Genomic DNA, 11,426 nt, shown 5'->3' with positions numbered 1-11,426 from the left:
TTACAGTGAGTGTCTCTTTTTACATTCAACAACATTTCCTCATTTTATACAGAGTGTTAGTAAATCAAAAGTGTGTGGAGAATAATCAAAATTAACATTTTTGTTTTAAAACAAAAAGCACAAGATTGGATGTGATTATATTTGAGAATCATATTATTGAAGATGTGTTAAAAAATATAACTAATTGATGCTTAAAATATGGCCTTGTTTTTAATTTAGAAACGGGGATTGAAAAGTTTGAAAACCACACATTTAAATAAATATGAGAAATTCTATTCATCATTTCCGCTACATTCTTTCTGCTATGATGGGGCGCCACACATAAATTAACTCCTGTCATGGCTACATTACAGCTTCTCATTCAAAACCATCAGTTGTTTATGTTTTTTCTTATAGTGGGTTATAGTCACACCAAATCATATTAAAAGGTAAGTGAATTATAATAGTGCAAACATTCTGTAATCGTAGAAGTGCTGTGAATTATTTGTTTTAACCCTTTAAGGTTATACATGTTGACAGGAGCACCTGACAAGGCTGCGGGAGGCCAGCAAACACGACGTAGCTTTCAGTTATAATAGTAACACGACGAAACTCATTTCAAGAACACAGTTTCCATAATTATACTTTATTTATAGATAAATCTCCATGGTTCTGCATACAATTACTTTATCTTGCTTGAGTTTATAGCCCTTTCACTTTACTTCAGGACGCATCAATGCCGCTCTGATCGGATAATTAAATGACAATGTAAAATAAATGTAATGTGACATTTTCCATCCATTGTGTGGTATGATTGCCCATGATAAAGCCAGTCTAATAAGATTTAGCTAAAACTAGCTCATTGAATCCTAAAGGCTGAAGGCATTAACGCATTTCTTATTGCTTTTTCAGATGAGTTTGTTAAAATATTTTTGAAAGAAGAGAACGACAGACACAGGATGTTGAGGAAGTTGACAGGCAGCTATTAAGCTTAGCTATGTGGGATGTTGGAAGTTAAACTAAATTATTTCCTGTTTCTAGTCCAAATATCTAAAAATTCTTGAATCAAGAAGCATTCTCTAGACAGGCAAAACATATTGTCTCGTTTTAAGAAATAATATTCCAAAATGAAGTGAGTTTTCCCTTAAAACAAGCAAAATAAACTGCCAATGGGGTAAGCAAAATAATCTTATGCCAGAAGAAAAAACAAGATTATTTTGCTTGTTTTAAGGAAAAACTTTAAAACTTTGTCAAAATTAATTGTTTCCTCGGTGCACCGTGATGCAGACGCGGACAATTCGGTATCGGTTCAGTAATATTCATAACCGGCAGACCCGCTGCTGGTGACTATGGTGACAAAAGCTCACCCTTTCTTTTAGTATAAATCAAAGACATTTGTGGTTTTTAAGAATTAATTACTGTATTTTTAAACAAAAAACTTTAATAACATTCAGAAAAAATAATCATTTGCTGCAACTTTGTCTTTGCTGCAACACAGGCTGATTGGGAACTGTAAGAGTCTAAAATATAATTTGTTTATATGGCAAAACATGTCTTTTTCACCAAAGAAGGCTCATGCTGACTCCAAAGGCAGATACTGATAAGATCAGGGCCTGGTGTGTGGACTTTGGAGATTTTACGACGTGGTCACATGTTAATTGGTCGGTTTGAATGTCTCAGTATTTGGGCTTTGGTCACATGGTCAAGAAAGAGACAAAGTATTTGGTAAACTTTGCTCTGTCTCTTTTTCTGCTCTGCTTCTCTCCTATTCTGGAGTCTATCTTCTCTGGCTCTACTGCTCTTAGGCTTTCTTTGAGGCCTACTTACTCTCATATGTACTTACAGTCCATGCTTTTATGACTTCTAGGCTGGACTACTGTAACGCTCTGCTTGCTGGCTGCCCAGCATCTTCTATTAACAAACTATAATTAGTACAAAATGCAGCTGCCAGAGTTCTTACCAGGTCAAGAAAATTTGATCACATCACCCCAATTTTATCCTCCTTACACTGGCTGCCTGTTAAGTTTCGTATTGAATTTAAAATATTGCTTCTTACATATAAAGCCTTAAATAATCTAGCTCCTGTTTATCTAACCAATCTTCTGTCTCGCTACAATCCAACTCGCCCTTTAAGATCTCAAAATTCAGGGCTTCTGGTAGTACCTAGAATAGCAAAGTCAAGTAAAGGAGGTCGAGCCTTCTCATTTATAGCTCCTAAACTCTGGAATAGCCTTCCTGATAACGTCCGAGGCTCAGACACACTCTCCCAATTCAAAACTAGATTAAAGACCTATCTGTTCAGTAAAGCATACACTTAGTGCACCACTTAGGGGGCTTCCACACAGGTTATGCATCTTGTTGATATACACTGTGAACATCAGCTACGCTAATTATTTTCTTTATTCTCCATTTCCACCTGGGGATACTCTTCCCGAGGCCCTCAGACTATGCAGAGTCACTGATTCGATCCAAGACCAACGACGAGATGATCCCAAGGTTTTTTATATCCTGGACCTGGCCGAATCCTGAGCAGCTACTGTAATGGTCATGGAAGAGTGGAGAACATGAGACTGATTCCTGTGACGCTCCAGAGACAGACGAGTCTTCGCTGAGGCCAGCTTCCAGCCTCCGCCACTGAGACTGCAGCTCTGCACAAGACGTTTGGCCAGCGGAGAAATTAAAATGGTCGTGCACAAACTGAGCCTGGTTTCTCTCAAGGTTTTTTTCTTCACTTCCGCCTTTAGTGAAGTTTTTTTTCCCTCTCCGCTGTCGCCACTAGCTTGCATGGTTCAGGATCTGTAGAGCTGCGCATCGTTGGATTTGCTCTTCAGTATTTGGACTCTCAGTAGTGATTATTAAACCACACTGAACTGAGCTAAACTGAACTGAACTTAAGCACTACAAACTGAACTACACTGTTCCTATTTACTGTTACCTTTTATGTGAAGCTGCTTTGACACAATCTACATTGTATAAGCGCTATACAAATAAAGGTGAATTGAATTGAATATGTTTTTATCATTTCATGTTTTATCCTTTAATACAGTTATTTGTAACTAATGCAGTTGTAACCATAGAGAATTATTGTCAATAAATTATTTCATTTTCAAGTATTTGTGAATTACTTTTGATTTAACATCATAACTTAATTGCTCCATATTGCAATACAATACAATTATATAATATCAACGCTCTCTCACATTTTTAGCTATCAATACTGCCCTTATTTCTGTTTTTGGTATAAGATTGCAGAAGAATGGTTTGACTAGAATGTACAGTTTTTTAACTTCATGCTGATTTTAGCCACTCTGCAGAACTACAGTTCGAACCGCTGTGGTTAAAACCCATTCTTACAGAATACATGCTTCAGCCATTATTGTGAAAGATACAGTATGTTTGACTGCAGATTCTAAGTAAGATGAGCACTATCAGGGAGTGTGATGGAATATATTATAGATGAATAAAGCATCATTTTCATGCAGTTCTTTACACAACACCAAATAAATGCCACAAGACACCTTAACAATGTCTATGATTTGTAATCGATTATATTTGCCTGTTGAAAGTTCTATAGGGTGGATTAGGGCAGTGGTTCGCTGTGATCTGTACAACAAGTCTACACTTATGGGGTGTTCAAAATTAAGTTTATTCGCTTCATTCACACATCAAATTCACTTAATTCGTGCATGAAATTTTCTTCACAATAGATGTGGATTTGTGTCATGGATGGGGATTCTGTCTGCATGGATTTTATTGAGATAATAGCTGTGCTTTATGTTCTTCAGTAAGGCTGAAAAACAGCCTAGATTTGTTTGGCGCAGTGTCTGAGTGCACTAGATCCTTTCATAGGTGCAAACCAGCTCTGTGAGTTCGTCAACTCCTACAGAAACTATACTGGATGATACAAGCTTTCAGTGGCGCAACTGAGCCGGTCCCAGTTTGATGAGATATTGTCCTGTGTCAGCAGCAGGATTTTCCCTCAGGACACCAACAACAGGCGCTATTCGTAATCATGCCATTTTAGAGCAAGCTCCTGATTGGTTAACGTGGCACAAATGTCTGCTAAAGTTCAGTTTTTCCAGCTCGAGCAATTCGCAAGATAAATGCACAAACCGCAAATTTGTACCGCTTCATTCACACAAATCAGGTCATTTGCGCAAATAGCGACACAAAATGTCTATTCACATCATTGCATTGACTAATTATTAGCATAATATCTTTGAAACAGTTCCTCGCCTGTCGTTCAAAGTCACGCCTCCTGAAATCACGAATGCGCACACCATGAAAATGACAGCAGACAACCCAATAGTTCATGTCACTCACCAGTTAGAAATCTAGTTAGTGGTTGGCTGGCAGGGTGCAGGAATTACACTTTTTACTAAGCCATACTTACATGCTATTTCAGACCGAATATTCAAAGTAGCATGGTGAACAATATAAGGAGCTGTCGTTGTTTAAAAATGAACCAATGTGAATATAAAACCAACTTCACCTCAGTAAAGCAGGCTAGCCAGAATAGCGCTATTTACTGATGTTTTGTTGATAAACTGAATAAAAATCTACATTATCGATCCTGTAAAAAGTCCCTTTTGAAACTGAAAATAGTCACATCAATCTATCATCGGAAGATTTCAGTGGCTGGACATTTCGGTGCATATAACCCATTCGTCTACATCAGCTTTGCGTGACTAAGAGTTTTAAAACATAACATTACCTGTCTTAAAGTAATACTTCAGCCAGGTTGTCATCCTTCCTCCACCGTGCAAAAGTAACTCCAATATTGATTCAGGATTTTAACAAGTTTTGATTCAGCATTTGATTTTACCGCGACTGTGATTGTCTCGTGCGCACATGAGCGCGGATCTGCATGAACAGAGATGTGTGATTGTATAAATCTACATTTGCTGACAGACAGTTTGGGCTACTTATCAGACTTATCAGGGCTACTAAAGAAAAACCAGCTTTCATCAGCTGTCTTGGTGAACTTCTACCGATGCACAATAGAAAGCATCCTGACCAACTGCGTCACAGTCTGGTATGGAAGCTGCTCTGTTGCTGAGCGTAAGGCACTGCAGCGGGTGGTGAACTGCCCAACGCATCACAGGGACTACACTGCCAGCCATAGAGGATATCCAAAAGAAACACTGTCTGCGCCGAGCACGCAGTATTCTTAAGGACACCTCTCACCCTGCTCACAGACTGTTTTCTCTCCTGCCTTCCGGCAGGCGCTTCAGGCTCCCCCGGACAAAAACCAGCAGACTGAGGAACAGCTTTTTCCCCAGAGCTGTCTCCCTTTTGAACTCTGCCCCTTACTGACTCTTTTGCCCCCCCCCCAATACACCCCACACACTCCTCTAACTTATACTCCTCACAATCACTGCACTATTTAACATTTGCACATTTTAAGTTTGCACATATTCATTGCACTGATTCACTTATTTGAACTGGACATACCTACTGCACATGGACATTTGTAATTATGTTTATCTATCTGCACACTTCTGCTATTAATAGTATCCTGTACATATATTCATTTATTGTAAATCTGTTCATAGCTAATACAACCTGTATATAATGTTCATAGTACATCCATCTGTAAATATCACCATAGTTTTTCTATAACTGCACTTTATAACTTATACCTGTAACCTGCACTTGCTGCTATTGCACTGCTGGTTAGACCGAAACTGCATTTCGGTGCCTTGTACTTGTACATGTGTAATGACAATAAAGTTGAATCTAATCTAATCTAAAAATTTATGGAAGATGTCGGCCCAACAATATTTAATTGGATGAACATTTTTTTAGTTTTATGCTTTACCCAGAAAATAAAAATACACAAAAATACATTTAGATCATTTACTTTAATCATTACTATTGGAATGTGAAGAGACTTTCAACCAGCACAACAAAACATGTTTCTGAAGACAATCACCTACTGCACCTTTAACATGTAAACACCACTCATGCTTGACACTTCATCGGCGTCTGGTGTGAACCCAGCATTACACTTCACTTAAATGTAGACAGCGCCCTCTAGTAAATTTGTCATTTGAAACATGCAACAAATCATACAGTAGCAACGTTTTTTTTAAATCCATTTTTATTTAATTGTTTTTAGCAAAAAATGTAGGCCGAGGTATGTATGTCCAGTGGTCCTGGACTGTAGCACCATGGTTAACAAAATTATCAGAAAGGCCAGTTCAATTATTGGTTTTAGAGAGATTAGCAATGCTTCTGTGTTCTACACTCAAATTGTTTGCTTTTTGTTTAAACTACTTAATTAAAATGAGCAGAAACAACACGATTCTTGATTTTTTTGGGGAGGACAACTTAATCATTTTATGTTCAATCCACTAAAATTTGTAAAAACTACACAGTAAAATATCGAAACCCAAAACAACTCTATGGTTGTTAATTTCAACACTTTAAAAGTGTCTCATGGGGTCCACTCCCAACAGAGTTAGATCAACACTTTCAAAAGTGTTGGCACATTGACACAGACAATAGGGTTAATTTTAAGAGTTACAAAATGTAAATAAATGTAACTATATTTAACACTGCCCGGTGTAAAATTAATTTTACTAAATGTAAATAAATGTAACTATATTTAACACCACCCAGTGTAAAATTAATTTTACTAAATGTAATTAAATGTAACTATATTTAACACCACCCGGTGTAAAATTAATTTTATGTTGGTGTTTAGTGTAATTTTTTACTACAATATATTGTTATTTCATTCAACTCTCTTGAGTGTAAATATGGTAAAGATAAAAAAAATACTGTAAATTACAAAAAAACATATTATTTGAAAATGTTCATCACAATTCATTCGGTTTTTAAAATGCAACAATATGCCAAATATGCTTTATCATTTTTATTAGAACAGTCAGTATCAACAAAATATGTATGACCAGTGTTTGAAAAGGCTGTTCCAGTCCTTTGGTCCACACATAGACAGAGCTGGCAAATCTACAGATGTTTTGATAATTGAACAAGTTGTTTCATAGGAGCAATTTGAAAGTTCAATATAATATCACTCATAGTCCTCTTCTGAAATTACATTTAAACTCAAAAGAAGTTTCAACTTGGCTTGCAAATCTTTCACTTCTGGTGTTTTCTTGGTCATCATTATCAAAGACAGCAGTCTGAATGAAGGTATAAATGCTGAAACTTGTATAAAAACAAACTGGACCTAGGAAATCTCATCAAGCACGTCCTGTGAATGATATGCTTCCCAGCCACAGGATGACCTTTGTAGCAGTAGTCACAGCATGACGATGTAGTAGCTGCTGATTGCTCGTCTGGTGGTTCCTAATGCAAGGATATAGGGTAGCTGACGCTCATCTAGGAACTCTTCAAAACTCCAGCATGCCTGAGAAAAATATTTGAAAACAAATTGCAATCAAAATGATATATTCAAAAGAACACATTTAGAGGAAGTAAATATAACATATTCAAGAAATCTAAACTCACCTTTTGAAAATCTACATGATGATCCACAACTTGACTCTTCCAGCTGGTTGAGGTGACAGGATATGTAAAAGAAGAAAAAAAATATATATCACTGTTGGAATCTCCAAAAACAATTAGGTTAACCATTATGACTAGGTATGTCATAATTTAATCAATCAATTGAAAGAAATATGACCTATAACAGAAAAAACAGGCAGCTGTCTCTCCAGAATCCTCAATTTAACACAACATTTGGAGCAAAATTTAGAGGAGCTTAAAATCTTTTATATCATTTGATGATGCTGACTTCCCACAAATATTGGCCACAGTGTAAAAAATATCCATAAGCTAACAGTTTTCTGTATTTTGTGATTTCTGTTAAATTCCATATTGTGATCTTTATCTTTTCTCCAACAATTATTGACTTTTAAAAAGTTACTCTTAATGACATTTTTAATAGTCTGAAGTGAAACTGTATATTGTCTGGGTTGGGTACCTTATGGTACAAAAACTTTGTAATAAACTGCATAAACATTTTCTGTCAGTTTATGGACTTCCCTCTATATTATTTCTTATACAATATTATATTTAAAACTACACAAATTTCAAAAAAATCTAATAAAAGTTTCAACATCAATAATTGACCAGGCGGAGATCAATGCTGCAATTTGTACACAATTAATAACAGTGAATAAACACAACATGAATTATGAAATACGGAAACTGTTCATTCACATACTATATATTTTTTTTTTGCAACCAGTGTGTGTTTGTTTCTTTACCAGATTTAACTTGTTAGGCCCTTTCAGGTCCAGTATTGATCCCACCTGAAACATCTGCTAGACTGCTAGAAAGGTCCAAATGGAGTCTAAAATATTAGGATACACAGAAAGGGGGAAAGTGCAAAGAAAAGAACATTATTTAAGTAACAGTTCACCCACAATTCAAAACTTATCACCCTCATGTCATTTGTTATTCTCTAATGCTCTAATACCCTTTCAGCTTATTGTGAAACAAATACAGAACTTTATCAAACTTATATTCTTCTCTTCCATGTCATACCTTCATTATTATCACCACAAATGACCAAGAAGGTGTGCTTGGTCATTCCACCAACTCTGGAAATACACCATGTCAATCAGTCTCTACTCAGCCATCATCACAGTCAGGGTCTTGTATTATTGTATGGAGAACTGTGGCTGTTAAAAAACAACACATTAGTCTCTAACACATATACATAACCTTCAGATTAGAAAAAAAAGAAAAAAAAAGAAAACCTACCTTTAGCGATGAACATCACAAAGCGTGCCTCATGTATCTTCACATATCTTTGTGTTGATTCTTGATAATAATTCTACGAATCAAATCTGTAAATAATACAATAAATAAAATGACAAGTTTTAACAAAATGACAAGCCATTTCACAGTGTTTAAATCCAATTGTTAGCTAACTATACAAAGGCAACAAATGAGCTATTAAAATATAAATTTTTATAAAATAAATAAACATTACATGATGACATGTATTCCATAAAATGCAATATTATCTGGAGGTATTGCAAAGGCAGATGCAGGGGGCTGCCCTTGCTAGTTTTTTTTATTAAAATACAGAATAAAGTGTCATAACTGTCAATATGAAATTGTATTCAAGTACTAAGCAACCACAAATGATTTGCCAAAATTCACAACTACTGCAGTATTTTTGAATAATTGAACTACAAATGCACACATAACTATATTCCTGGGCAAAAAGGTTAACTTTATAATAAATTTAAGTTGATTTACTCACCATATATGCTTCAGCAACTCTCCAAAGCGAGGGAAAATTGGTTGTGGTAACGTTAATATTATCAGGGCAGGGACTTTACCTTGGTTGTAGGCTGCTAAAATATGAATCAGTTGATTCATTTTACAAACAGGTGGCTGTTTACAACACACTAAATGCCTTTAATGAAACAGAAATGTTGTGTACATACAAAGATTAGCCTATATTTTTAAAGAGCCCATATTATGGGTTTTTGAAAATGACCTTCCATGTAGTGTGTAACACAGCTCTAAGTGAAGTGAAATATCCAGCTAAGGCTTAAATCTGTAAGTGTACAGTGTTTAAAACTATTGATTCATCTATTAAAAAGTGTCGACTCATAGTGCTCCAAACAAGTCGTCTTGATAACGAGTCATTCTGTGTTTCGTGATGACGCGGCTACGAAACACAAGCCCCGCCCAGTGGTTGCGCATGCAAACCCGGGAGATTTGAAACCTGTGGCCCCGCCCACTAACACAGAAAAAAAACGCTAGACACACACACACAGACGCCGCCGGTCGAATGAAGTCAAGCTGTGGTCAGCTGGATATTATTGACAGTCTCTACCCAAAGATGAAACTGTGAAGAGTCAGTGGTTGAGATTTATTTTTGCAAAAAATACCTCAGCATTAAAGCCCAGCCTTGTGCAGTTTGAGTGCTTCTGGAAACTACATACTTACAAAGAAGACTTCATCGGCCGTTTGTTAAAGGAAGGATCAGAAAAGACTATAAGGGACTATGTCAGAACATGGATCAGTGCATCATCAGTTTCAGGATCAGTTTCTTCCTCCATTTCACAAGTGCAAGTACGTGGGATTAAAATTGTTGCCTCCTTTACTCTAGCTTAAAAATTAATTGTGTTTTGTTACTTGTTAACCTGATACAGTACACACGGTTACTCTTTATATTCTCATATCGCATGTAAAGCCACGTTGAAAATGCGACGCGTGCCGCTTTGTTTACGGATTTAACGTTAAATGCGTTTGTGAGCTCGCGTTCCACTGCCGTTTGTCGTTGCTATGGCCATCGTAAGCTAGGGGCTAGGAGAGTCGTGTCGATCTCCCTAGTTCTTCTAACGAGGAGCGTAATGTGTGTGTGTGAGAAAAAGAGCAGGTAGAGTGTGACGGCTAGGAGACTCATGTCGATCTCCCCAGTTCTTTTGAGGAGGGTTGTGTGTGTGTTCGTGCGTGTGTGTGTGTGCGTGCGTGCGTGTGTGTGTGAAAAAGAGCAGGTAGAGTGTGACGGCTAGGATAGGAGACTCGTGTTGATCTCCCCAGCTCTTCTTAGGAGGGTTGTGTGTGTGTGTGCGTGTGTGTGTGTGTGTGTGTGTGTGTGTGTGTGTGTGTGTGTGTGTGTGTGTGTGTGTGTGTGTGTGTGTGTGTGAAAAAATCCTTACACTATGAAGCGTGTATGCATTGTGACTACTTTTTTATTGTTGATTAGCTGCTGGGCATTTCACTCTGTCTCGCGCTGAAGGCTGTCTGTATCGACCAATCGCAGCAGGAGGCGGCTCCGGGGATTCCCTCGCTAGTTTAGGCGCTAGTACGAATTAAGGGAGAAGTGTCGATTTTACTTTACAGATGGGTACCAATGCACAAAATGGCATTTACCGTGACAGAAATGTGTTGAACATGTACATTTAATGTTTTTATGCACTATGTATGGGTGAGCATATAGAAAAACATTCTTGAAAAGAAGTCAATAGCAATGCAGTTAAGTTAGATATACAAACGACCATGAATGCACAGCAGAAGTTTACAATTGTCACTTCATTCTAAAGTAATTATCTTTACATGATATTTATAACTGTATTTCCTTAGAGAAAGTCAGTAAATGCCGACATTGAGGTAGTTTGACTCACCAGTTGCTGTTCTGAAACTCGGATGGAAAATTCTTCAGTGACTGGGGCTGCATCCCAGATGTTGGAAATAACACCACCAAGTGTTTGATACATAACTCCTTGATTTCGCAGTGGATCAAATTAATTGTAACTCTGATTAAATTCATTTATCAAAATCTAACTCTAAAATGTCAACACTTTACTCTGAAATGCTTCAACACCGAGAATTTAACTCTGTTGAATTTGCTGTGTAATACGCTAACTTAATTCCTTCATGTTGTCCCAACACAAATAGGTTGTGTGGAACCAAACATGTTTTACAGTTTACAGAAATATTTAGAAGAT

General features: G+C 36.9%; 1 long non-coding RNA gene across 1 annotated transcript; it reads right to left on the bottom strand.

Annotated features, from left to right (window-relative positions):
* Positions 1-8,505: 8,505 nt before the first annotated feature.
* On the bottom strand, positions 8,506-9,259 carry LOC130216516 (uncharacterized). Its single transcript, XR_008835810.1, has 3 exons — positions 9,227-9,259; positions 8,719-8,804; positions 8,506-8,636 (listed from the first exon to the last, which is right to left on the bottom strand). It is a non-coding gene; the product is annotated as an uncharacterized LOC130216516 (long non-coding RNA).
* Between the last annotated feature and the right edge of the window lie 2,167 nt (positions 9,260-11,426).

The sequence above is a fragment of the Danio aesculapii genome, chromosome 22 (assembly GCF_903798145.1).
Source record: "Danio aesculapii chromosome 22, fDanAes4.1, whole genome shotgun sequence".
NCBI lineage: Eukaryota > Metazoa > Chordata > Actinopteri > Cypriniformes > Danionidae > Danio > Danio aesculapii.
This window is presented reverse-complemented; position numbering and strand designations above follow the sequence as displayed.